The following is an 11,336-nucleotide window of genomic DNA, read 5'->3' on the forward strand; positions in this document are numbered from 1 at the left end:
CCAATCATACATAAAAGAATTCAGAGAATATTCAAATATTGTTCATAGATAGACTTGATCATAAACCCACAATTCATCAGTCTCAACAAACACACCTCAAAAAGAAGATTACATCGAATAGATCTCCACAAGAGAGGGGGAGAACATAGTATTGAGATCCAAAAAGAGAGAAGAAGCCATCTAGCTAATAACTATGGACACGTAGGTCTGAGGTGAACTACTCACACTTCATCGGAGGGGCTATGGTGATGATGTAGAAGCCCTCGGTGATCGATGCCCCCTCCGGCGGAGCTCTGGAACAGGCCCCAAGATGGAATCTTGTGGATACAGAAAGTTATGGCGGTGGAATTAGGGTTTTGGCTCCGTATCTGATTGTTTGGGGGTACATAGGTATATATAGGAGGAAGGAGTACGTCGGTGGAGCAACAGGGGTCCCATGAGGGTGGAGGGAGCACCTGGGGGGGTAGGCGCGCCCCCCTACCTCGTGGCCTCCTCTCTTGTTTCTTGACGTAGGGTACAAGTCTCCTGGGTCTTGTTCGTTGAGAAAATCACGTTCCCGAAGGTTTCATTCCATTAGGACTCCGTTTGATATTCCTTTTCTTCGAAACCCTAAAATAGGCAAAAAGCAGCAATTCTAGGATGGGCCTCCGGTTAATAGGTTAGTCCCAAAAATAATATAAAAGTGGATAATAAAGCCCAATTATGTCCAAAACAATAGATAATATAGCATGGAGCAATCAAAAATTATAGATACGTTGGAGATGTATCATCCTATCCTCCTGTGGCAGCGGGGTCCTATTGGAAACTAAGGGATATTAAGGCCTCCTTTTAATAGAGTACCGGACCAAATCATTAACACTTAGTGGATACATGAACTCCTCAAACTACGATCATCACCAGGAGTGGTCCAGATTATTGTCACTTCAGGGTTGCCGGATCATAACACATAGTAGGTGACTATTCACTTGCAAGATAGGATCAAGAACTCACATATATTCATGAAAACATAATAGGTTCAGATCTGAAATCATGGCACTTAGGCCCTAGTGACAAGCATTAAGCATAGCAAAGTCATAGGAACATCAATCTTAGAACATAATGGATACTAGGGATCAAACCCTAACAAAACTAACTCGATTACATGGTAAATCTCATCCAACCCATCACCGTCCAGCAAGCCTATGATGGGATTACTCACGCACGGCGGTGAGCATCATGAAATTGGCGATGGAGGATGGTTGATGATGACGATGTCGATGGATTCCCCTCTCTAGAGCCTCAAACGGACTCCAGATCAGCCCTCCCGAGGAAGATTAGGGCTTGGCGGTGGCTTCGTATCATAAAACGCGATGAATTGTTCTCTCTGATTTTTTTCCTCCCCGAAAGTGAATATATGGAGTTGGGGTTGAGGTCGGTGGAGTCCCAGGGGCCCACGAGGAAGGGGGGGTGCCCTACACCCTCGTGGACAGGGTGTGGGCCCCCTGATGCTGATTCTTTCACCAATATTTTTCATTAATTCCAAAACGTGTCTTCATGAATTTTTAAGTCATTCTGAGAACTTTTATTTCTGCACAAAAATAACAACATGGCAGTTCTGCTGAAAACAGCGTCAGTCCGGGTTAGTTCCATTCAAATCATGCAAGTTATAGTCCAAAACAAGGGCAAAAGTGTATGGAAAAGTAGATACGTTGGAGACGTATCAACTCCCCCAAGCTTAAACCTTTGCTTGTCCTCAAGAAATTCAGTTGACAAACTCAAAGTGATAAAGAAAAACTTTTACAAACTCTGTTTGATCTCATTGTTGCAAATATGTAAAGCCAGCATTCAAGTTTTCAGCAAAGATTGTGAACTAACCATATTCACAATAACATTTAGGTCTCATGTTTACTCATATCAATGGCATAATCGACTAGCGAGCAATAATAATAAATCTCGGATGACAACACTTTCTCAAAACAATAATAACATGATATAACAAGATGGTATCTCGCTAGCCCTTTCTGAGACCGCAAAACATAAATGCAGAACACCCCTGAAGATCAAGGACTGACTAGACAATGTAATTCATGGTAAAAGAGATCCAGTCACAGTCATACTCAATGTAAATTAATAGCAATGCATGCGAATGATAGCGGTGCTCTCCAACTTGTGCTTTTTAATAAGAGGATGATGACTCAACATAAAAGTAAATAGATAGGCCCTTCGCAGAGGGAAGCAGAGATTTGCAGAGGTGCCAGAGCTCGAGTTTTGAAACAGAGATAAATAATATTTTGAGTGGCATACTTTCATTGTCAACATAAAAACCAAGAGATATCGATATCTTCCATGCTACACACATTATAGGCGGTTCCCAAACAGAATGGTAAAGTCTATACTCCCCCACCACCAACAAACATCAATCCATGGCTTGTCTGAAACAACAGGTGCCTTCAAACTAACAACAATCCTGGGGGAGTTTTTTTTGCAATTCTTTTGATTTGATTTGAGCATGGGACTGGGCATCCCGGTTACCGGCCATTTTCTCGTGACTGATGAGCGGAGTCCACTCATCGTGAGAATAACCCACCTAGCATGGAAGATATAGACAACCCTAGTTGATACACGAGCTATTCGAGCATACAAAACATAATTTCATTTGAAGGTTTAGAGTTTGGCACATACAAATTTACTCAGAACGGCAGGTAAATACCGCATATAGGAAGGTATGGTGGACTCATATGGAATAACTTTGGGGTTTATGGAAGTGGATGCACAAGCAATATTCCTGCTTAGTACAAGTGAAGGATAGAAAGAGACTAGGAAGCGACCAACTAGAGAGCGAGAACAGTCATGAACATGCATTAAGATTAATCAACAATGAGTGATAGCATGAGTAGGATATAAATCACCATGAACATAAATATCATGGAGGCTATGTTGATTTTGTTTCAACTACATGCATGAACATGTGCCAAGTCAAGCCACTCGAAAGGATACCACCCTATCATACCACATCACAACCATTTTAATAGTATGTTGGCACGCAAGGTAAACCATTATAAACTCCTAGCTAATTAAGCATGGCATGAGCAACTATAATCTCTAATTGTCATTGCAAACATGTTTCATTCGTAATAGGCTGAATCAGGAACGATGAACTAATCATATTTACAAAAACAAGATAGGTCGAGTTCATACCAGCTTCTCTCATCTCAATCAGTCCATCATATATCGTCATTATTGCCTTTCACTCGCACGACCGAACGGTGTGGATAATAATAATAGTGCACGTGCATTGGACTAAGATGGAATCTTCAGGCATTTAATACAAGGGAGAAGACAAGGTAATATGGGCTCTTGGTTAAATCAACAATAATGCATATGAGAGCCGCTCAACCTTTTCATCATGGTCTTCTCCTCTCGACCCCCAAAGAAAAGAAAAGAAAAGAAATAAAACTATCTACACGAGAAAGCTCCCAACAAGCAAAAGAAGAACGAGAAATCTTTTTGGATTTTCTTTTAATTACTACTACAGGCATGGAAAGTAAACTACCTAAAAGCTACAACTAAATTTTTTTGGTTTTTCTTAAGGTTTTTCACACAAACAAAAAGAAGGCTTAGAAAAGAAAATAAACTAGCATGGATAGTACAATGAAAAAGTATGAGCACCGACAACTGGCATGGGTGTGTGAATATGAATGTAATGTCGGTGAGAAATACGTACTCCCCCAAGCTTAGGCTTTTGGCCTAAGTTGGTCTATGGCCACTGCTGGCCTGGCGGATATCCAAAGTCATAGCTGGGGTTGTACTGAGATGTAGCAGCTACTTCCTGAAGAGCTGCAACTTGGAGGTGAGCTCCCTCCATCCTCCTCCCATACTTGTTCGTCTCCTCCCTGGTTATAACATATCTCCTTTTTGCCTGAAAGTTAAAGAAAGTAAGCAGGGAGGGCAACATGGATAGTGCGCTGCCTGTCAAAAATTAGTCGGTACTTGAGGAACTATTCATTCCTCTCAAGAAACTGATGGCGAACCATAGCACTATAATCTAGATAAGCAGGAGGCAACTCCATATCATTTCCATTTATGGGTACACCAAGATAATTAGCTACACGAGTTGCATAAATTCCACCAAACAAATCTCCCCTTGTACCGTTAAGATGCAACCTTCGTGCAACAACAGCCCCCAAGTTATATTGTTTATCACCTAATACCTCACTCTTGAGGACACTAAGATCTGAAACGCACATGTGACAAGCCTCATCTTTACAATTAATGCATCTACCTATAAAGAGAGCAAAATAATGTATGGAAGGGAAATGAATTCTCCCTATGGTAGCTTGTGTGATTTCTCTAGATTCCCCCACAGTGATACTAGCAAGAAAGTCTTTATATTCAGATTTGCGAGGTTCACTAACATTGCCCCATTGCGGGAGTTTAAAAGTAGTATTAAAATCTTCTAGGTCCATGGTATATGATTTATCATAAAGATCAAATAAAACAGTGTGAGAATTCCGTGAGCATGTAAATTTAAACCTCCTCACAAAGGAATCAGTTAGGTAGTGGTACTGTAGGCACTTATCTGACACGAAGTCCTCAAGATCAGCATTACGCACATACGCGTCAAATTCATCCTTGATGCCTGCCTGGACCATAAACTCCTCTGACGGACATTCACAAGGCTGCACTTGAGCTTCCCTTGGTGGTTCATCGTCCGGCTCACGTATCGCGAGCCTTGGTCCTTGCTTCCTTGAGGAACCACCTTGGTACATTTTCCTATGCATTTTTCTTTCTCTGAAAAATTTCTGAAATTTTAGTGACTCAAAATAAAAGTGAACCAAACTCAACAAGATTGATAGCAACTACTCCCACAGGTTCCTAGAGACTATATCATGCATTAAAACTACTTTGGGCCATATAAATTTGACATGCAAGCTCAAGAACAGGGTCACCTCAGCAGCAAAAATTTCCAATAAACAAAGCACTACAACAAAAACTAATTGGACCATTGGAGGAGTCACATACCGAAGAACAATCTCCCAAAACAGTTTTGTGAATGGAGCTTTGAGCAAAGAGATCGAAAATGGCAACAAGATGAGCTAGAACACAGGTTTGAACTATGGGAGGATTTTTTCTGGAGGAAGACGAAGTGGTTGGTGCTGGAATAAGTGGAGGGGGTCCATGTGGGGCCCACAAGGCAGGGGGCGCCCTGTGCCCTCGTGGCCAAATGGTGCCCCCCTGGTGTGTTCTCAGTGCCAGAAATTCTTAAATATTCTACAAAAAATCATATTTCATTTTCAGGACATTTGGAGAACTTCTATTTTTCGGAGTATTTTTATTGCAAAGATAATTCAGAAAACAAATAGAAAATACTATTTTTTGCTTTATTTAATCTAAATAACATAAAGTAAAAGGAGGGTACAGAGAGTTGTGCTTTCTAACTTCATCCATCTCATGCTCATCAAAAGGAATCCACTAACAAGGTTGATCAAGTCTTGTTAACAAACTCTTTTCGAATAATATGAAACTGAAGAATTTTTGAATAACACTAGGTTACCTCAACGGGGATATGCATGTACCCAACAATAAGAATATCATATTTCTTCTTGACAGTAGGAAGAGGGAATTCAAAACCTCCAATAGTAATCATTGAAATTTTTCCAATAGAATTGATACTGTGGACTTGAGGTTGTTTCCTCGAAAAGTGTACCATATGCTCATTACCATTAACATGAAAAGTGTCATTGCCTTTGTTGCAATCAATAACAGCCCTTGCAGTATTCAAAAAGGGTCTACCAAGGATAATCGACATACTATCATCCTCGGGAATATGAAGAATAACAAAGTCCGTTAAAATAGTAACATTTGCAACCACAACAGGCACATCCTCACAAATACCGACAGGTATAGCAGTTGATTTATCGGCCATTTGCAAAGATATTTTAGTAGGTGTCAACTTATTCAAATCAAGTCTACAATATAAAGAGAGAGGCATAACACTAACACCGGCTCCAAGATCACATAAAACAGTTTTAACATAGTTTCTTTTAATGGAGCATGGTATAGTTGGTACTCCTGGATCTCCTAGTTTCTTTGGTATTCCACCTTTAAAAATATAATTGGCAAGCATGCTGGAAATTTCAGCTTCCGGTATCTTTCTTTTATTTGTAACAATATCATTCATATACTTAGCATAAGGATTCATTTTAAGCATATCAGTCAAACGCATGCGCAAAAAGATAGGTCTAATCATTTCAGCAAAGCGCTCAAAATCCTCATCATCCTTTTTCTTGGATGGTTTAGGAGGAAAAGGCATGGGTTTCATCAAATATATAGAGAGAATTTACCTTTAATACTTGTGTCGGGTTATCAAGACCATGTATCTCTTCAATAGGTGGTAAATTCTTAACATCTTCAGCTTTAATACCATTTTCTTTCATAGATTTCTTTGCATCCTGCATATCTTCAAGACTGACAAATAGAATACCCCTTTTCTTCGGAGTTGGCTTAGGAGTTGGTTCAGGAAGTGTCCAATCATTATCATTACTCAATATATTATTCGATAGCAATTCAGCTTGCTCAACAGTTCTTTCCTTGAAAACAGAACTAGCACAACTATCCAGGTGGTCTCTGGAAGCATCGGTTAGTCCATTATAAAAGATATAAAGTATTTCATTTTTCTTGAGAGGATGATCAGGAAAAGCATTAAGTAATCGGAGAAGCCTCCCCCAAGCTTGTGGGAGACTCTCTTCTTCAAGTTGCACAAAATTATATATTTCCCTTAAGGCAGCTAGTTTCTTATGAGCGGGGAAATATTTAGCAGAGAAGTAATAAATCATATCCTAGGGACTACGCACACAACTAGGAGCAAGAGAATTAAACCATGTTTTAGCATCACCCTTTAATGAGAATGGAAATAACTCAAGGATATAGTAGTAATGAATTTTTTCTCATGAATGAATAGGGTGGCTATATCATTCAATTTAGTAAGATGTGCCACAACAGTTTCTGATTCATAGCCATAAAAAGGACAAGATTCAACCAAAGTAATTAACTCAGGATCGACAGAGTAATCATAATCCTTATCAGGAATACAGATATGTGAAGTAGCAAAAGTAGGGTCATATTTCATTCTAGCATTCAAAGATTTTTATTTCATATTAGCTAACAGTTTCTTAAGATCATGTCTATCTTTGCAAGCAAAAGGGTCTCTAGCAGTTTCTTCATCCATAACATAACCCTCATGGCACATCAGGCAATTCATATCTAGGGGTAGAATCTTCATCATCACTTTCGTCAATATTATTTGTTTCAATAATTTCATTCTCTCTAACCCTAGCAAGTTGTTCAGCAAGAAATTCACCTAATGGCACAGTACTATCAAGCATAGAAGTAGTTTCATCATAAGCATCATGCATAGCAGAAGGGGCATCATCAGTAACATGCGACATATCAGAATCAATAACAGGTGTAGGTGTCCCAAATTTACTCATAACAGAAGGTGAATCAAGTGCAGAGCTAGATGGCAGTTCCTTACCTCCTCTCGTAGTTGAGGAAAAAATCTTGGTTCTTTCATCTTTGAAGTTCCTCATAGTGATCAACAGATATAAATCCCAAGTGACTCAAAGATTAGAGCTATGCTCCCCGGCAACGGCGCCAGAAAATAGTCTTGATAACCCACAAGTATAGGGAATCACAACAGTTTTTGAGGGTAGAGTATTCAACCCAAATTTATTGATTCGACACAAGGGGGGCCAAAGAATATTCTCAAGTATTAGCAGTTGAGTTGTCAATTCAACCACACCTGAAAGACTTAATATCTGTAGCAAAGTATTTAGTAGCAAAGTAGTGTGGAAGTAACGGTAACGGTGGCAAAAGTAACAGTAGCAGTTTTTCTAGCAATCGTAACAGCGGCAACAGAAAAGTAATTAAGCAAAGATCAATATGTGAAAAGCTCGTACGCAATGGATCAATGATGGATAATTATGTCGGATGCGATTCCTCATGCAACAGTTATAACATAGGGTGACACAGAACTAGCTCCAGTTCATCAATGTAATGCAGGCATGTATTCCGAATATAGTCATACATGCTTATGGAAAAGAACTTGCATGACATATTTTGTCCTACCCTCCCGTGGCAACGGGGTCCTATTGGAAACTAAGGGATATTAAGGCCTCCTTTTAATAGAGTACCGGACGAAAGCATTAACACTTAGTGAATACTTGAACTCCTCAAACTACGGTCATCACCGGGAGTGATCCTGATTATTGTCACTTCGTGGTTGCCGGATCATAACGCATAGTAGGTGACTATTGACTTGCAAGATAGGATCAAGAACTCACATATATTCATGAAAACATAATAGGTTCAGATCTGAAATCATGGCACTTAGGCCCTAGTGACAAGCATTAAGCATAGCAAAGTCATAGCAACATCAATGTTAGAACATAATGGATACTAGGGATCAAACCCTCACAAAACTAACTCGATTACATGGTAAATCTCATCCAACCCATCACCGTCCAGCAAGCCACTTTGGTGAAGCGATCGACTACTACCCAGATGGAGTCATATCCTGATCGTGTCCTGGGTAATCTGGTGATAAAATCTATGCCAAGCTTATCCCACTTCCATTCGGGTATCAGCAAAGGCTGAAGTAATCCTACTGGCTTCTGATGCTCTGCCTTAACTCTCTGACATACATCACATACTGCTACATACTCGGCAATATCTTTCTTCATACCCGTCCACCAGAAATGTTCTTTCAAATCCAAGTGCATCTTGGTGTTTCCTGGGTGAATCGAGTATGGAGAATCATGAGCTTCCTGAAGAATTGACTTCCTGATCTCTGGGTCATTTGGCACATATATATGATCCTCAAACCATAAAGTTCCGTGTTCATCCTCACAAAAACCTTTGTCCTTTCCTTTACTCATCTTTTCCTTTATCTCCGCAATCTCCTTATCAGTCTTCTGAGCTTCTTGCATCTTTCCCAACAACGTGGACTGAACTTCCAACGCTGCAACAAAACCTCTGAGAACAATCTCCATTCGAAGTTCTCTAGGATCGTCGGCTAACTCCTGAGGTAACCCTCCAGTTATGAGGGTATTAACATAACTCTTACGGCTCAACGTGTCTGCTACAACATTTTCCTTTCCTAGATGATACTGCAGTTTCATGTCATAGTCCTTTATGAGCTCCAACCATCTCCTCTGCCTGAGGTTCAACTCCATCTGTGTGAAAATGTATTTCAAACTCTTATGATCTGTGTAAACATCACAACGATTTCCAATAAGAAAATGTCTCCAGGTCTTGAGTGCATGCACTACGGCTGCTAACTCCAAGTCATGTGTGTCATAATTCAACTCATGAGGTTGAAGCTATTGTGAGGCATATGAAACAACTCTTCCTTCTTGCATAAGAATGCCTCCAAGTCCCTGTCGTGAAGCATCGCAATATACTTGGAAATCCTTTCGTATATTAGAAAGAGTTAGCACTGGGGCTATAACCAAACGTTTCTTCAATTCCTGAAAACTTCCCTCACAATCCTCTCTCCATTTGAACTTGGTGTCTTTCTTCAATAACTCCGTCATGGGCTTCGCAATCTTGGAAAAATTCTCAATGAATCTTCGATAATATCCTGCAAGTCCGAGAAAACTGCGTATCTCTCCAACTGAGGTGGGTGCCAAGCACTCAGTGGCGGACTGAACCTTTGAAGGGTCTATTGTTATACCTTCTCCAGATATAACATGTCCGAGAAATCCGACTTCCTTCAACCAAAACTCACATTAGCTGAACTTTGCATATAGCTGATGTTCCCTGAGTTTCTCGAGAACCAAGCGCAAATGTTCCTTGTGTTCTTCTTCATTCTTCGAGTACACCAATATATCATCAATGAACACCACAACAAACTTATCCAAGAACTCCATGAACACCTTATTCATCATACTCATAAAGTAGGCAGGGGCGTTAGTCAAACCAAAAGACATGACCATGTACTCATATAGCCCATACCTTGTGGTAAAAGTTGTCTTGGGTATATCCTATTCTCGGATCTTCAGTTGGTGATATCCTGATCGAAGATCGATTTTGGAGAATACTTTAGCTCCCTGCAGCTGGTCAAACAAATCATTGATCATCGGTAGTGGGTATTGTTCTTGATCATCACCTCATTCAATGCACGATAATCAACAACCATTCTCAAGGATCCATCCTTCTTCTCAACTAAGAGCACTGGGGCTCCCCATGGTGATGAACTTGGTCGAATATAACCTTTCTCCAATAAATCCTTAATCTGCTTCTTAATCTCCTCCAGATCATTTGCGGGCATCCGATACGGTCTCTTAGATATTGGTCCGGTGCCTGGAAATAGCTCAATCAAAAACTCTATGTCTCGGTCTGGTGGCATTCCTGGTAATTCCTCCGGAAATACATTGGGGTAATCCTTCACAACTGGTACTTCCTCTTGAACAACTCCCTAAAGTGAATTTACTTGGGTCCTCCTTAGCGCATGCCTAGACACATACTTGATCTGTTTCCCCTCTGGGGTGGCGAGGAGAATTGACGTACTAGCACAATCGATGTTTCCTCCATACTTCGGTAGACAATCCATGCCTAGTATTATATCCAATCCTTGTGATTCCAAAATAATGAGGTCTGAGGGGAAAACATGCTTACCTATGGTTAATGGCAACTGGCAACACCATCGTCTATCCATATATTCCGCTCCTGGTGAGCTCACTAACATGGGTGACCTAAGGGCTATGGTTTCCAACTCAAACTTGTCCACAAATCCCCTTGATATGTATGAATGCGATGCACCAGTGTCAAAAAGAACAAGGGCTGTAAATGACTTAATCAAAACTTACCAATAACTGCGTCATGGTTCTCTTCAACTTCCTCCATGTTGATGTGGTTCACCCGATCTCTGGTGAAGGGATTTGGCTTCTTTCCTGAGCTCCCATTGCCATTACCATTCTTTGCTTCACGACACTCGGTGGCGTAGTGTCCAGTCTTCCCGCACTTGAAACAAGTAATGTGCCTCAGATCCTTTTTGGCGGGTGTAGCGGGGTTGGAACGGTTCCGACTGTTGTTTCCTCCACTCCCATTACCATTCTTAGGACCAATGTGGTTGTGTGAACTCCCTCCATTGTGGGAATGGCCTCCATGGTTATGTCCTCCATGGGTATGAGTATGTCCTCCTGAGTATGGGGAATAGCAAGGCATCTGCTGAGCTCCAGAGTTGTACTTTGATATGTCTCCATCGTATCTACTTTTCCAAACACTTTTGCCCTTGTTTTGGACTCTAACTTGCATGATTTGAATGGAACTAACCCGGACTGACGTTGTTTTCAGCA

The sequence above is a fragment of the Triticum urartu genome, chromosome 2A (assembly GCF_056163025.1).
Source record: "Triticum urartu cultivar PI428250 chromosome 2A, HENAU_Tu73, whole genome shotgun sequence".
In the NCBI taxonomy this organism is placed as follows: domain Eukaryota; kingdom Viridiplantae; phylum Streptophyta; class Magnoliopsida; order Poales; family Poaceae; genus Triticum; species Triticum urartu.